This window comes from Anomaloglossus baeobatrachus, chromosome 1 (assembly GCF_048569485.1).
Source record: "Anomaloglossus baeobatrachus isolate aAnoBae1 chromosome 1, aAnoBae1.hap1, whole genome shotgun sequence".
Lineage (NCBI taxonomy): Eukaryota > Metazoa > Chordata > Amphibia > Anura > Aromobatidae > Anomaloglossus > Anomaloglossus baeobatrachus.
This window is the reverse complement of record NC_134353.1, coordinates 139,398,759-139,415,681: the sequence shown is the minus strand read 5'-3', so window position 1 is coordinate 139,415,681 and position 16,923 is coordinate 139,398,759. Positions and strand designations below refer to the sequence as shown.

The following is a 16,923-nucleotide window of genomic DNA, read 5'->3' as shown; positions in this document are numbered from 1 at the left end:
CCGGGCGGTACATTTACACTTTTATTGACAAATTCATCAAGTTTAATTAAAGACTCAATATTTACAGTGATAAGCCTTATTTTTCAAGACTTCTGCCTTTTGCCCTGGCAGGTGGATATCAAATTCTTCTCAGACCCATTCTTCTCTAATCTGTGCTTGGATCTTATCACAATTTCTGTTTGTCCACCCACTTTTTGAGGATTGACCATGAGGTCTCAATGGGATTTAGAATAGAGATGAGCAAACCTGAATTGTAAAGGTCAAGATTTGTAGCGAACACTTGGTGTTCAGGGTTCAATCCTGAACATTAGATATGAGCTAACCTCAAGCTCAAGGAAAGGGAGGGTGTTTTTTTTTCCTGCACGCTGAGGAATGTGTTTTTTCTGGTCATTATTGGCTTACATTCTGTGTTGGAAAATGTTTTGTTCATGGAGAATTGCTAAAAAAACAAACACTGCCCACATAGCTTCGGAAGTGTATTGCTTTTAGCCCAACGAAAAACACTTCTGGAGCTGTGTGGACAGTGTTTGTTTTTTACTTTCTGTGAACAAAACATCTTCCAACACTGAATGTAAGCTAAATTTGATCTGAAAAAAACACATCCTGCAGCACGCAGGATGCAGGCAATCACACACACGAGCCGAGCGCAACACTCACCTGACTGATTTTCTCGTGTTTTCCCGAACCCCAACCCCAAGCCTCATGCTTGAAGTTCGCTTATCTCTACCGATTATGATCTTTTTTTTCGGGTGCTTTCGGGTGCTTCATGTATGCTTACCACATGATCGAGCATCACTGTTCTCGGGTACGCTCGGTGCTTGGCCCAGTGAGAGCCGCTTGCAGTCTCTGAATGGCTCTCACTGGGGGCAAACAACATTTTGTAGACGCTGTGTGTCCAAAGTAAAAAAAAAATACCCTCCCTCGCCTGGACAACCTTAGGGTACCGTCTCACTAAACGATGTACCAGCAATTCCGACCACGATTTGACCTGGTCAGGATCGCTGGTGCGTCGCTACATTGTCGCTGGTGAGCTGTCAATCAGGCAGATCTCACCAACAACCAGCCATCAGCGACTCTACGCTTGGTAACCAAGGTACACATCAGGTTACTAAGCAAAGTGCTTTGCTTAGTTATCTGATATTTACCCTGGTTACTTGTGCAGGGAGCCAGCACTAAGCGGTGTACGTTGGTAACCAGGGTAAATATCAGGTAACTAAACAAAGTGCTTTGCTTGGTTACCCGATGTGTACCCTGGCTACGTGTGCAGGGAGCCAGCGCTGGCAGCCTGTAAGCATGTATGCTGGTAACCAGGGTAAATATTGGGTAACCAAGCAAAGCGCTTTGCTTAGTTACCCAATATTTTTCCTGATTACCAGCGTACGCTGCTTACACAGTTGGTCCTCGTTGGTCTCCCACCGTCAAATATGCCCATGTGTGCTACACAGCGGGAGACCAATGAGCAAAAAATGAACCACAACAGTGTGTAACTATCAGCGATTTCACAGCAGGGGCCAGGTTGCTTCTTAGTGTCACACACAGCGAGATCGCTGGTACTGGTACGTCACAAAACCTGTGACTCAGCAGTGATCTCGCTAGAGATCTCGCTATGTGAGAAGTACCCCTTATTTTTCAAGACTTCTGCCTTTGCCCTGGCAGGTGGATATCAGATTCTGGGCCAAATCCTGACTGATGACAACCCATTCTTATCTAATCTGTGCTTGGATCTTATCACAATTTCTGTTTATCCCTCCACTTAATGACCATAAAGTCTCAATGGGATTAAGATTAGAGATGAGCAAACCTGAACTGTAAAGGTACCGTCACACTAAGGCTACGTGCGCACGTGTGCGTATTTCATGCAGTTACGCTGCGCTATGTAGCGCAGCGTAACTGCATGCGTCCTGCGTCCCCTGCATAATCTATGAAGATTGTGCAGGGGCCGTGCGCACGTGGCGTCTTGGAGCGCAGCACTTCGGCTGCTGCCCGAAGCGCACGTTCTAAGAAGTGACATGTCACTTCTTTCCTGCGCTCTGCCGGCAGCCCCCGCTCTGTCTATGGCAGGAGCTGCAGTCAGAGTGCATGGAATCGGGTTTTTTTTTTCATTACGCACTGTTTCTGCAGCGATTTGAAGCGCACGTGTGCTGTTCAAATCGCTGCAGAAAATTCTGCAGTGCAGAACGCAATGTGCGCACATAGCCTAAGCGACGCAACCAGTGATCCCACCAGTGATCTGACCTAGCAGGGATCGTTGGTGTGCGCTACATGGTCGCTGGTGAGCTGTCAATCAGGCAGATCTCCACAGTGATCAGAGATCAGCCACCAGCGACCTGTGTAACGACGCTGTGCTTCTTAACTATGGTACACATCGGGTTACTAAGCAAAGCGCCTTGCTTGGATACCCGATATGTACCTTGGTTATCAGCTTACCGCAGGCTGCCAGAAGCCTGCTCCCTGCACATTCAGATCGTTGGCTCCCGCTGTCAAACACAGAGATGTGTGCTTCACAGCGGGAGAGCAACGACCAAAAAATGGTCCATGTACAATATAGACACTGCACTCTCTATTCAAAGAACGAGGTATATAAAGACCAACAAAGTAGTTTTAGTTCAAAAGGTTTTTTGTTTTTTTATTTTTATATTTTCAATGCTATAAGGTAATAAAAGTGATTATAATACATATGGTGGGACGTTTCGGCCATAACACTGGCCTTCTTCACGCCGTATTACACTGGAAAGAGGGTAAAAACAAGACAAAATCAATATACATGAAAAAAAGAGGGAAAAATAAAAGAAAGGGGTTTTTTTACATATAATTACATATATACATTTTTTGGTAGTTGCTTAATAGTAAGGAATCTTAATCCATGTCAATATTAGTTCCTTGGACGTATATTATGCAACTCTATACAGTAAGTTACCATAGATGTATTAGAAAAAGAAAGGATAATAGCAACAGTAGTGAAGGTGGCAATAAAGCACCTACCTCCAAAGAAGTGGGGGAAATTGGTTCCAATAGATGCAGGGAGTGTGTACAGAGAAGTATAGAGTAGGGGGACACCCTAGGTATTATTTTTCTATTGGTCACAGAAGAAAATTCCTGCAAATAAAGGTAGATAGGGTGAGATTGGAGTAGATGGAACACCTGACTAAGGTAAGTATACCCAGGTGAGCATACCTGGTGGATAAGGTGTCTCAGGGTATGTTTGTTCTGGAAAGGTCTAGTGAGTGCATCAGCAGAGCATTTTAACTTATGGTTTCTGAAACATAGGAAAAGAGTCAATGTGGTTTAAACAGATAGATTCTCAGTTTAATGCCAAAGGTGTTTTGACCAATTACCTTGTAATAATGCGCAACCTTAATTCAGTATTTATTGGAATAGTGTAGGGACCTAGTCTGAATTTAGTATTTTCAGATACGGGCTCACATTTTATGTCCTGTAAGGCAGGGAACATAAGCTGTTAGGAAGTGCATTGTAACTATAGTAGAAGGTTAACAAAGAACAGGTGGTACCTTATTGGACTCCACATGTGAAATAAAGCTAAAGACATGCACTGAAAAGGACAACACTAACTTTGAACAGGGCACAGTTGATTTCATCATGGCTCTTTTAGAACTGGTCCTGAATGAGAATTATTTTCTATTTAAGGATGATTTCTATATCCAATGCCACGGGACCGCGATGGGATCTAATGTAGCCCCGGCGTATGCAAACCTCTTCATGGACTTTTTTGAAAATCGATACATTTATTCTTATCCATCATTCGATGAACTGGCCCTTCTCTGGGTCCGTTACATCGATGATGTATTCTGCATCTGGCAGGGTGACATTACAAGCTTACTAAACTTTGATAAATATATCAATAGTGTATGGCCGGAGATTAAATTCACACTGAATTACCATCCAAAGGAAATTAACTTTCTTGACACATATATAAGAAAAGATGACATCGGTGTTCTATCCACTGACCTATACCGCAAGCCCACGGACCGTAATTGCATGCTCCTGTACAACAGCTGCCACCCAAAATCCATTAAAAATAGCTTGCCGAGGTCGCAATTCAAAAGGATTACCCGTATAGTCTCAGATGATACCATCAGAGAACAGAGACTAGAAGAAATGACTGAGAGGTTCCTGACACGGAACTACCCCGAGACCCTACTTAGAGCAGAGAAGGAAAGGGCACTTCTTCCTACTCCCTTGAGGGAGGAGACAATCAAGTATGACAGGATCCCATTTGTACATACATATCACCCCTCCATGCCCCTAGTATACAATATAATCCATCGACATTGGCCACTGCTTAAAAAGGCGTACCCAGATATAGGATCATTCATTCTTCCTCCACTAATGTGCAAAAGGAGACCACCTAATATAAAAGACTCACTGGTTAAAGCAGATGTGGGTAGTGATAAATTCAATACCCAAACACTTCTGGCGCCTAAACGTACTGGCACCTTTCCGTGCCTCAGTTGTGCCTCTTGCTCAAACGTCATCAAGGGTGACCACTTTGTACACCCCAGGTCCGGCAAAAGCTTCCAGATCAAAGAACATTTTACATGCGAAAGCAACTTTGTGATATATCTAATCAAATGTCCCTGTGGTTTGCTATATGTCGGCGAGACCACACAGCATGTAGGTGACAGAATTGCCAGCCACAAATCCACGATTAGATGTGGGAAAGTATGGCTTCCCATCCCCTCTCATTTTCATGAGGCCAGGCACAATGTGGCGCAATTACGGTTCCAGGTTATTGATAGAGTGCTCAGACCTAGACGTGGCGGTAACCACATAGAGCTTCTGAAAAAACGGGAAAGTTTCTGGATTTATAAACTCGAAACTCTAGCACCCAAAGGGCTCAATAGAGAAATAGATTGGCCCACTTAAAGTGTATACATCTATAAAACGTTGTCTATGACATAACTAAGTGCTGATTACTTATTTTTTACAGAAAACCTAAGAAAAACCTCTACTACCATTTCTGTCTTCACTGCGCACTCTCTATTAGATGGTAATGTATAGATTAACACCAAAATAGATTTTTATAGACACTGTACTGTCCTTGCACTACGTAGCATATTGGGACCCTTTTACTTTGTGTATTAACCTTTTGCTTCTAGGTTTTATGGAGTACGCATAAACGATACTATGATGTCATATTTCCCATGCTAGGTTTTGCCTATGTCTGTGTTTCTATTCACAGCGTATATATTCCTTGTGTTCCAATTACTATTGTATATGTGCCGTACATAATTCAATACAGACACTTGCCCCTGTACTATGCCTGCCTTCTCCTATTCCTCTCTTAGCCTGTAACCTCTTACCAGTTGAATACACAAAAACATCTACATAGAAGGAATAAGCGTCTTCCCAGTACGATTATCTCACTAAGTACAGAAAATTGCTAACTGCGCAGGTGCCGGCTCCCCTAATACATACCTAACGGTACCGTAATTGCACTAACACGAGCGCACTACGCTACTGCGCATGCGCCGGCGTCTGACGTGACTTCCGGTTTTCGGAAGTAAATAGCCGGCATACACAGTCCCCATTTGCAGCAGCCACAGTCTGGGAAGACGGCCTTCTAAGGTAGGACGCAACATCACAACCCCTCCAACCGGACCACTTTCTTTACCATTGTCTTGCATTCCACTAATCCGACTTTCCATCCCATAGAGGGACACCTTAAACTGCCCTACACACATCTCCTGCTTAAGGATCACACAGGTAATGTGCTTTAAGTCAAAACTGCTTCAGTATATCAGGATTTACATGTCCCAGTACCTGTATCCAACCCTGTTGCGTATTACCTCTTCCAGATAATAGAAAGTGTATTTCTGCATACTCTCTTTCTCTACAAGTGGTGGATTATATCCTGAACGGCTCAAAGGTATAATATCCCCATTTTCTACACTAGTGGCATTTAGTGCATTGGTTCATTCTGAATCAGCTCTGTCCATTTTGTCTTATAGGAATTACACATTGCAAAGACCTTTTCAGTGCATGTCTTTAGCTTTATTTCACATGTGGAGTCCAATAAGGTACCACCTGTTCTTTGTTAACCTTCTACTATAGTTACAATGCACTTCCTAACAGCTTATGTTCCCTGCCTTACAGGACATAAAATGTGAGCCCGTATCTGAAAATACTAAATTCAGACTAGGTCCCTACACTATTCCAATAAATACTGAATTAAGGTTGCGCATTATTACAAGGTAATTGGTCAAAACACCTTTGGCATTAAACTGAGAATCTATCTGTTTAAACCACATTGACTCTTTTCCTATGTTTCAGAAACCATAAGTTAAAATGCTCTGCTGATGCACTCACTAGACCTTTCCAGAACAAACATACCCTGAGACACCTTATCCACCAGGTATGCTCACCTGGGTATACTTACCTTAGTCAGGTGTTCCATCTACTCCAATCTCACCCTATCTACCTTTATTTGCAGGAATTTTCTTCTGTGACCAATAGAAAAATAATACCTAGGGTGTCCCCCTACTCTATACTTCTCTGTACACACTCCCTGCATCTATTGGAACCAATTTCCCCCACTTCTTTGGAGGTAGGTGCTTTATTGCCACCTTCACTACTGTTGCTATTATCCTTTCTTTTTCTAATACATCTATGGTAACTTACTGTATAGAGTTGCATAATATACGTCCAAGGAACTAATATTGACATGGATTAAGATTCCTTACTATTAAGCAACTACCAAAAAATGTATATATGTAATTATATGTAAAAAAACCCCTTTCTTTTATTTTTCCCTCTTTTTTTCATGTATATTGATTTTGTCTTGTTTTTACCCTCTTTCCAGTGTAATACGGCGTGAAGAAGGCCAGTGTTATGGCCGAAACGTCCCACCATATGTATTATAATCACTTTTATTACCTTATAGCATTGAAAATATAAAAATAAAAAAACAAAAAACCTTTTGAACTAAAACTACTTTGTTGGTCTTTATATACCTCGTTCTTTGAATAGAGAGTGCAGTGTCTATATTGTACATGATAGTCTGGACCCCGGTCCACTCACTAGCACCTCAAAATTTTCCAATAACTGAGTGCACACCATATATTTTTAGTCAAAAAATGGTCCATGACATTCAGCAACGACTGGCGACCTCACAGCAGGGGCCAGGTTGTTGCTGGATGTCACACACAGCGACATCGCTAGCAAGATCGCTGTTGAGTCTCAAAAACCGTGACTCAGCAGCGATGTTGCTAGCGATGTCGCTTAGTGAGACGTGGCCTTAAAGGTCGAGATTGGTACTGAACACTTGGTGTCCAGTAGAGTTGAGCGCGGTTCGAGGTTCGAGGTTCTCCAGTTCTAGGCTCGAGTGATTTTGGGGGCTGTTCGAGATCGAACTAGAACTCGAGCTTTTTGCTCGATAGTTCTAGATACGTTCGAGAACGGTTCTAGCAGCAAAAAGCAGGGCTTTTTACAGCTACAGTGTGCAGGAGCCATCGCTGGCAGCCTGCCAGAAGCTGGTAACCAAGATAAACATCGGGTATCCAAGCAAAGCGCTTTGGTTAGTAACCCGATGTTTATCCTAGTTACGTGCAGGAAGCCCACACTTCCCCGCTCAGCTTGCTCCACCCCCTCCTGCCCGCGGCATGTATTGTACACACACACACACACACACACACACACACGGTCCCGCTCGGCTTACCTGCGGTGATGAAGTCCCGCCATCCCGACCTCAGCGCTGTCACTGTCCTCCATGGCCGCCGCTTGTCACATCACCTTCTCTCGCTTCCAACCCGAGACTGACTAGCGGTGACGTCACGGGCCTCTCGCGATACTTGGTGTGAAGGCGCCGGTCATTGAACTCAGTGACAGGGGCTGTCAGTGTGCTGGAGATCAGCGCAGGTAATGTACCTCGCTGACAGCAGCACTTGTCATCCCCTGCAGTGACCTGGGCTGAACCATTGATGTTAGCTCAGGTCACTGCACTGCTCTCCCAGCCAATGGGGAACATCCTGCTCTTCATTGACTGGGACAGTGTGGATCGTCATGGCAAGCCCCTTGGATTACACCAGACCTGGATTTGTTTTTCATTCTAATAAATTGGTTAAAGAGGGAATGTTTTGGGGAGTGTTTTTTCAAATAAAAATGTGTTTGTCGTCTATTTTTTTTTATTACTGACTGGGTTGGTGATGTCGGGTATCTGATAGACGCCTGACCTCACCAACCCCAGGGCTTGATGCCAGGTGACATTACACATCTGGTATTAACCCCATATATTACCCCGTTTGCCACCGCACCAGGGCGCGGGATGAGCTGGGGCGAAGCACCAGGATTGGCGCATCTAATGGATGCGCCACTTCTGGGGCGGCTGCGGCCTGCTATTTTTAGGCTGGGGAGAGTCCAATAACCATGGACCTCCCTAGTCTGAGAATATCAGGCCCCAGCTGTCTGCTTTACCTTGGCTGGTGATCCAATTTTGGGGGACCCCTACGTGTTTTTTTTTTTAATTATTTATTTAATTTAAAATAACAGCGTGGGGTGCCCTCAGTTTTGGATTACCAGCCAAGGTGAGGTTGCCAGCTGTGGTCTGCAGGCTGCAGCCGTCTGCTTTACCCTAGCTGGCTACAAAACTAGGGGGAACCCTACGTCATTTCTTTTTTTCATTTTTTTTGGCTAAATACAAAGCTAAGCACCCCTTAGTGCCACATGAAAGGCACCAAGGGGTGCTCCACTTTTTCTCCACTTTTTCTCCATTTTTTCTCCACTTTTTCTCCACTTTTTCTCCACTTTTTCTACATTTTTTTCTCCATTTTTTCTCCACTTTTTCTCCACTTTTTCTCCACTTTTTCTACATTTTTTTCTCCACTTTTTCTCCACTTTTTCTCCATCTTTTTCTCCACTTTTTCTCTACTTTTTCTCCACTTTTTCTCCATTTTTTTCTCCACTTTTTCTCCATCTTTTTCTCCATTTTTTCTCCACTTTTTCTCCATTTTTTCTCCATTTTTTCTCCACTTTTTCTCCACTTTTTCTCCACTTTTTCTCCATTTTTTTCTCCACTTTTTCCTCCACTTTTTCTCCACTTCTTCTCCACTTTTTCTCCATTTTTTCTCCACTTTTTCTCCACTTTTTCTACATTTTTTTCTCCATTTTTTCTCCACTTTTTCTCCACTTTTTCTCCACTTTTTCTCCACTTTTTCTCAATTTTTTTCTCCACTTTTTCTCCACTTTTTCTCCACTTTTTCTCCACTTTTTTCTCCACTTTTTCCTCCACTTTTTCTCCACTTTTTCTCCACTTTTTCTCCACTTATTCTCCATTTTTTCTCCACTTTTTCTACATTTTTTTCTCCATTTTTTCTCCACTTTTTCTCCACTTTTTCTCCATTTTTTCTCCACTTTTTCTCCACTTTTTCTCCATTTTTTCTCCACTCTTACTACATTTTTTTCTCCATTTTTTCTCCACTTTTTCTCCACTTTTTCTCCATTTTTTCTCAACTTTTTCTCCACTTTTTCTCCACTTTTTCTCCATTTTTTCTCCACTTTTTCTACATTTTTTTCTCCATTTTTTCTCCACTTATTCTCCACTTTTTCTCCACTTTTTCTCCACTTTTTCTCCATTTTTTCTCCACTTTTTCTCCACTTTTTCTCCACTTTTTCTCCACTTATTCTCCACTTTTTCTCCACTTTTTCTCCACTTTTTCTCCATTTTTTCTCCATTTTTTTCTCCATTTTTTCTCCACTTTTTCTCCGTTCTTTTTCTATGGTTGGTCTACCCATTAGCTCTGCCATGCATACTGTAGCTCTACACCTACTGCACATGTTACTTTATGATTGACATCTCTTTCGTACCAGAGCTGTCTAAGCCTACTCTGACCCCATATTTGTCATTACTATATTGTCCTTGTACTGTATTATGACATTTGTATCATGTGTTTCATTTCTTGCTGTGTTGCAATTTTTTTGCTGCATCTCAATTGTACCTCTACATTGTTCGAGTTTATGTTATTGCTCTCTCACTCTTATGTGATACTGATTATTGTCATTTTTCATGATTACATGCAGATAAGTCCAATCTGACGAAGGCTCAGGCCGAAACGTCATTTGTAACTTGTTTTGGACAAAAACATATATGCTTATGAAAATTTTTTTTTTCTTAATACGGACCAATAAAGAGTGATTTTGGATTACTATCCGTTGTGACTTACTGACTAAAGCCCACTTTACACGTTGCAATTAGTTGTACAATCGGATTTGCGATGTGACACGCCCAGGTTGCATACGGGATCTATGAGATTTCACGTTGGTCGTTCATTTGCTGTCACACGAGCGTTAGTAGTCTATGTTAAATTGGTCAATTTTGTGTGCGATCCTTTAGATCATGTGTTCTGTGACGTATGCATTGAGCACCTTTTTTTTTTTTTTATTTATTGACTTGCCAAGCGTGTGTAATGTGGGATGCGTTTTTACTATGTCATCTGCCATTCAGCTCTGCTACATGGCCGCTAACAGCAGACACAGACAGCCATGTAGCAGAGCTGAATGGCCGATGACAGCAGACACAGAAAGAGCCGCACGATCAGAATGAACTCGGGTGAACTTCACCCGACTTCATTGTCATGCTGCGGCTCTGTCTGTGTCGCGCCCTGATTAGCGGTCACCAGTGAAGGACTCACCGGTGACCGCTAATCTCCTGAGTAACTGAAGTTAGCAGCCCTCTCTCATACTCACCAATCCCCGATCCCCGGCGCTGCACGGCATTCTCACTGCTCCGGCGGCTTTTAATGTTTTGAAAAAGCCGGCCGCCCATTAAACAATTTCATATTCCCTGCTTTCCCCGCCCACCAGCGCCTATGATTGGTTACAGTGAGACACGCCCCCACTCTGAGTGACAGGTGTCACACTGCACCCAATCACAGCAGCCGGTGGGCGTGTCTATACTGTGTAGTGAAATAAATAATTAAATAATTAAAAAAAACGGCGTGCGGTTCCCCCCATTTTTAAAACCAGCCAGATAAAGCCATACGGCTGAAGGCTGGTATTCTCAGGATGGGGAGCTCCACGTTATGGGGAGCCCCCCACCCTAACAATATCAGCCAACAGCCGCCCAGAATTGCCGCATACATAATATGCGACAGTTCTGGGACTGTACCCGGCTCTTCCCGATTTACCCTGGTGCGTTGGCAAATCGGGGTAATAAGGAGTTATTGGCAGCCCATAGCTGCCAATAAGTCCTAGATTAATCATGTCAGGCGTCTATGAGACACCCTCCATGATTAATCTGTAAGTTACAGTAAATAAACACACACCCGAAAAAATCCTTTATTAGAAATAAAAACACACACATATACCCTGGTTCACCACTTTAATCTGCCCCAAAAAGCCCTCCTTGTCCGGCGTAATCCAGGATGATCCAGCGTCGCTTCCACCGCAGCTGCATGGAGGTGACCGGAGCCGCAGCAGACACAGCCGCTCCGGTCACCTCCATGCAGCAAATGAACACAGCCGTGCGATCAGCTGCTGTCACTGAGGTTACCCGCGGCCACCGGTGGATGCAGCGGTGGCCGCGGGTAACCTCAGTGACAGCAGCTGATCGCACGGCTGTGTTCATTTGCTGCATGGAGGTGACCGGAGCGGCTGTGTCTGCTGCGGCTCCGGTCACCTCCATGCAGCTGCGGTGGAAGCGACGCTGGATCATCCTGGATTACGCCGGACAAGGAGGGCTTTTTGGGGCAGATTAAAGTGGTGAACCAGGGTATATGTGTGTGTTTTTATTTCTAATAAAGGATTTTTTCGGGTGTGTGTTTATTTACTGTAACTTACAGATTAATCATGGAGGGTGTCTCATAGACGCCTGACATGATTAATCTAGGACTTATTGGCAGCTATGGGCTGCCAATAACTCCTTATTACCCCGATTTGCCAACGCACCAGGGTAAATCGGGAAGAGCCGGGTACAGTCCCAGAACTGTCGCATATTATGTATGCGGCAATTCTGGGCGGCTGTTGGCTGATATTGTTAGGGTGGGGGGCTCCCCATAACGTGGAGCTCCCCATCCTGAGAATACCAGCCTTCAGCCGTATGGCTTTATCTGGCTGGTTTTAAAAATGGGGGGAACCGCACGCCGTTTTTTTTAATTATTTAATTATTTATTTCACTACACAGTATAGACACGCCCACCGGCTGCTGTGATTGGGTGCAGTGTGACACCTGTCACTCAGAGTGGGGGCGTGTCTCACTGTAACCAATCATAGGCGCTGGTGGGCGGGGAAAGCAGGGAATACGAAATTGTTTAATGGGCGGCCGGCTTTTTCAAAACAGTAAAAGCCGCCGGAGCAGTGTGAATGCCGTGCAGCGCCAGGGATCGGGGATCGGTGAGTATATGAGAGAGGGGGATAGACTGACATGGACTGAGAGTGAGGGACAGAGATAGTGACGGACTGACAGAGATTAGTGCATGACAGACATTGTGAGGCGCTTCAGAACGCAGCTTTTCAGCTGCGCTCTGAAGCAGACCTTTTTGAAGCTGCGGTGCAGAGCGCACACCTGCGCACATAGCATCAGACACCAAAATCGTATGAGGGATGTCACACGTTACAATTGACTAGGTTCGTGCAACAAAACGCTCAATTCTAGAGAATGATACGATGTGTTTGCGATCAACGGTTTTGCGTTCAATCCTGATCGCATGTAGCTGTCACACGCAGATACCTCACAAACGATGCCGGATGTGCGTCACTTACAACTTGACCCCAACGATGGATTGTGAGATATATTGAAGCGTGTGTAGCGGGCTTTAGTCTGGGAGATTTAGAGTGCCGAGGTTACTCACTAATTTTATCTATTATTACCTCTGAGCACCTATATACCAGTGAGCAGAGCTTCCTCTACAGTAGTTCTCCTGATTAGGCATGCCCTTACCTCATGAGCAGGGCATTGCAGCTTTGGTAGCAACCATTACGACATGGACTCTGCTGCTGTGGACCCGAGAAGAGTGAGTGCAGATTCATTGCACCCACACTCCTCACATGAAGGGTCCGCACTCCTAGAAAATGGGGGATACATTCCCTGAGTGTCTCCCCCCCATATTCTAGACGGTCCAGAGTCGTCGTGGGACCCCTTTATTTTTTTTCTTACAATAAATTGGTGAAAGAGGAAATGTTTTGGGGACTGTTTTTTCAAATAAATTTCTTTTGTCGATTTTTTTTTTTTTTGTTAGTACTGACAGTTTATGATGTTGGGTATCTAATAGACGCCATGTCATCACAAACTGCTGGGCTTGATCTCAGGTTACTTTACAGCTAGTATCAACCTGATTTATTACCCCGTTTGCCACTGCACCAGGGCACGGGATGAGCTGGGGTGAAGCGCCAGGATTGGCGCATCTAGTGGATGCGCCAGGTCTGGGGTGCCTGCGGCCTTCTATTGTTAGGCTGTGAAGGCCCAATAACTATGGACCTTCCCACCCTGAGAATACCAGACCACAGCTGTCCGCTTTACCTTGGCTGGTGATCCAATTTTGGGGGACCCTACTTTTATTGTGTAATTATTAATATTTATAAAATAATTATAAAAAAGAGCCTGAGGGGACCTCCACATTGGATCCCCAACCATGGTAAAGCTGCCAGCTGTGGTTTTCAGGCTACAGCCGTCTGCTTTACCCTAGCTGGCTATCAAAAATGGGGGGACCCAACGTCATTTTTTTTTTAACTATTTTTTAAATAGAAAAAATTAATGGGCTTCCCTGTATTTTGATTGCCAACCAAGGTAACGGCAGGCATATGGGGGTGGCAACCCATAGCTGTCTGCTTTATCTGCGCTGAGAATCAAAAATACCGCGGAGCGCTACGTCATTTTTTTAAAGATTTATTTTTACAGCACTGTGATGTCCAGCAATCAAAATACAGGGAAGCCCATTTTATTTTTAGTTATTTAAATAAATAATTAAAAAAAATATATATGGGCTCCCGCTGCATTTTTTGTATTGCTAGCTAAGGGTAATCCAAGCACCACTGCTTGGTGTTACCTTCACTGGCAATGGAAAATCCAGGGAAGCATTTTTTATTTTTTTTGCCAAAAAACTACAAAAAAAGGACGTGAGCTTCGCCATATTTTTGTATGCTAGCCAGGTATAGCAGGCAGGTGCTGGAAGAGTTGGATACAGCGCCAGAAGATGGCGCTTCTATGAAAATGCCATTTTCTGAGGCGGCTGCAGACTGCAATTCGCAGCAGTGGGGCCCAGAAAGCTCAGGCCAACCTGTGCTGCGGATTCCAATCCCCAGCTGCCTAGTTGTACCTGGCTGGACACAAAAATGGGGCGAAGCCTACGTCATTTGTTTTCTAATTATTTCATGAAATTCATGAAATAATAAAAAAAGGGCTTCCCTTTATTTTTGGTTCCCAGCCGGGTACAAATAGGCAACTGGGGGTTGGGGGCAGCCGTACCTGCCTGCTGTACCTGGCTAGCATACAAAAATATGGCGAAGCCCACATAATATTTTCAGGGGGAAAAAAACTTCTGCATACAGTCCTGGATGGAGTATGCTGAGCCTTGTAGTTCTGCAGCTGCTGTCTGTCTGTATGGAGAAGAGCAGACAGCAGCTGCAGAACTACAAGGCTCAGCATACTCCATCCAGGACTGTATGCAGAATTTTTTTGCCCACCAAAAAAATGACGTGGGCTTCGCCATATTTTTGTATGCTAGCCAGGTACAGCAGGCAGCCACGGGCTGCCTCCAACCCCCAGTTGCCTATTTGTACCCGGCTGGGAACCAAAAATATAGGGAAGCCCGTTTTTTTTTAATTATTTCACTTATTTCATGAAATAATTGAAAAACAAATGACGTGGGCTTTGCCCAATTTTTGTGTCCAGCCGGGTACAACTAGGCAGCTGGGGATTGGAATCCGCAGCACAGGTTAGCCCGAGGTTTCTGGGCGCCTCTGCTGCGGATTTCAGTCCGCAGCCGTCCCAGAAAATGGCGCTCTCATAGAAGCGCCATCATCTGGCGCTGTATCCAACTCTTCCAACAGCCCTGGAGCCGGGTGGCTTGTTGGGTAATCATGAGTTAATACTGGCTTTGTTTTACTAGCCAGTATTAAGCCAGAGATTCTTAATGTCAGGCACGTTTAACCCGGCCATTAAGAATCTCCAATAAAGGGTTAAAAAAAAACACCACACAGAGAAAAAATACTTTAATAGAAATAAATACACAGACACATTAGAGACTCCATCTTTATTACCCCCTGTCAGCCCTCCACGATCCTGCTCTTCTGTCTTCTTTCTTTCTAGTGTAGTAGTAGTGACGATTGTAGTGAGGATGAGGTTCCCCAGCTCATCACTTGATGAGCTGGGGAACCTCATCCTCACTACAATCCTCACTAGTGTAGTAGTAGTGACGATTGTAGTGAGGATGAGGTTCACCAGCTCATCACTTGGGGCTGGGGAACCTCATCCTCACTACAATCTTCACTACAATCGGGAAGCAGCGTGCAGCCTTCACTCCGTGAGTGATCAGTGCTGGCTGTTAGCGGTAACAGCGGTAACGCTGACAGACGCGTTACCATAGCAATGGTGCTCTCGGAGCCGCGGTTAGCGGTGACGTCACCGCTAACTGCGTTGCTATGGCAATGGTGATCTCCGTTAATGACCGGCTGTGTCAGCCGGTCCCTAACGGAACGGGAAGTCGACCGTGTGCTAGAGCATGTCGCCGGTACACGGCGATACACATATGTGCACCGTGTACCAGAGAGATGCACTCGCAGGTCCTACATGACGCGTCATAGTCATGTGACCAGTCTGTAGCCAATGAGATAATAGCCACGTGACTGGTCACATGGCTATTTTGACGTCACGATAGGTCCTGCATCTCTGCTGGCAGTGCCGTCACCGGGAGGATTCAGCGATCATCGGATGGAATAGCGGCAGGAGACACAGTGCAGAAGGGATCGCGAGGACCGGTAAGTGTTATGGCAATGTTTATTAACTGTTTGTGTACATTTATAATGCATTTTTATGTGTTTGTGATTGCCTCCCATTATAGCCTATAGGTTCGAGTTTGGTTCATCGAACGTTCGACGAACCGAACTCGAACGGGACCCCGTTCGGCGAACCGACCTCGAGCCGATTCGCGACCGGTTCGCTCATCTCTAGTGTCCAGGGTTCGATCCCGAACATGGTCTTTTTTTAAAAAAAAGTCTGTGCCACAGTTTGGGTGCTTTATGTAATGCTAACCATTTGATCGAGTATCGGTGTGCTCAGGTAAGCTTGGTGATCACCCCAGTGAGAGCCACTTGCAATCTCTGAATGACTGGGGGTAAAAACAACATTATTGGATGCTGTGGGTCCCCTGGAAATGCTTTGTTTATGGCTGGCAGTATATACATGTGCGTAGAGCCAAACTGCCCAATCAGTGATTTCTATTATACTCATTATTCGAGTAGAGCCCAATAGTTCAGGCTGACTTATATGGAATTCGGGGTCCGGGAACAAGTCCAGGTCAAGTCTGGGTCCCGAAGCAAACTTTTAACTACTGTCCGTCTGAACACGGCGGACGCGATCATACATGGGTCAGTTCATCTCTAATTAAGATCTATTCAGTTTCTTGACCATAGACACATGAAGGTTTTTTTGAGCCATTAAGTTATTGCATTTTCCTTATGATATGGTCTACTTCATGCTGGAGAAAGCATTGTTCATAACCAAAGTGCTTCATGATCTTTGTCAGAAGTTGCTCTTGGAGGATGATTAGATGCTAATTTTTATTCATGGCAGTGTTCTTAAGAAAAATTCTAAGTGAGCAGACTCCACTGGATGAAAAGCTCCCACACATGAATGGTCTCAGGATGCTTTACTGTTGGCATGATAGATTCATGGTAGCACTCACCTTTTCTTCTCCAATCCTTCTTCAGATGTCCGAAACAGTCTGAAGGGTGCTTCACCAGAGAAAAGTAGGAAAG

General features: G+C 44.5%; 1 protein-coding gene and 2 long non-coding RNA genes across 4 annotated transcripts in view; 2 read left to right on the top strand and 1 right to left on the bottom strand.

Moving 5' to 3' along the window:
* The window catches only part of LOC142290417 (macrophage scavenger receptor types I and II-like), a 240,175-nt gene that overhangs the window by 87,211 nt on the left and 136,041 nt on the right, over window positions 1-16,923 (top strand). The gene's annotated exons all lie outside the window — the stretch shown is intronic.
* Window positions 2,646-3,558, bottom strand: LOC142290438 (uncharacterized). The gene is made up of 5 exons (XR_012750308.1): window positions 3,510-3,558; window positions 3,336-3,433; window positions 3,175-3,256; window positions 2,983-3,096; window positions 2,646-2,727 (listed from the first exon to the last, which is right to left on the bottom strand). It is a non-coding gene; the product is annotated as an uncharacterized LOC142290438 (long non-coding RNA).
* Window positions 5,970-6,902, top strand: LOC142290431 (uncharacterized). The gene is made up of 5 exons (XR_012750307.1): window positions 5,970-6,038; window positions 6,115-6,212; window positions 6,292-6,373; window positions 6,452-6,565; window positions 6,821-6,902. It is a non-coding gene; the product is annotated as an uncharacterized LOC142290431 (long non-coding RNA).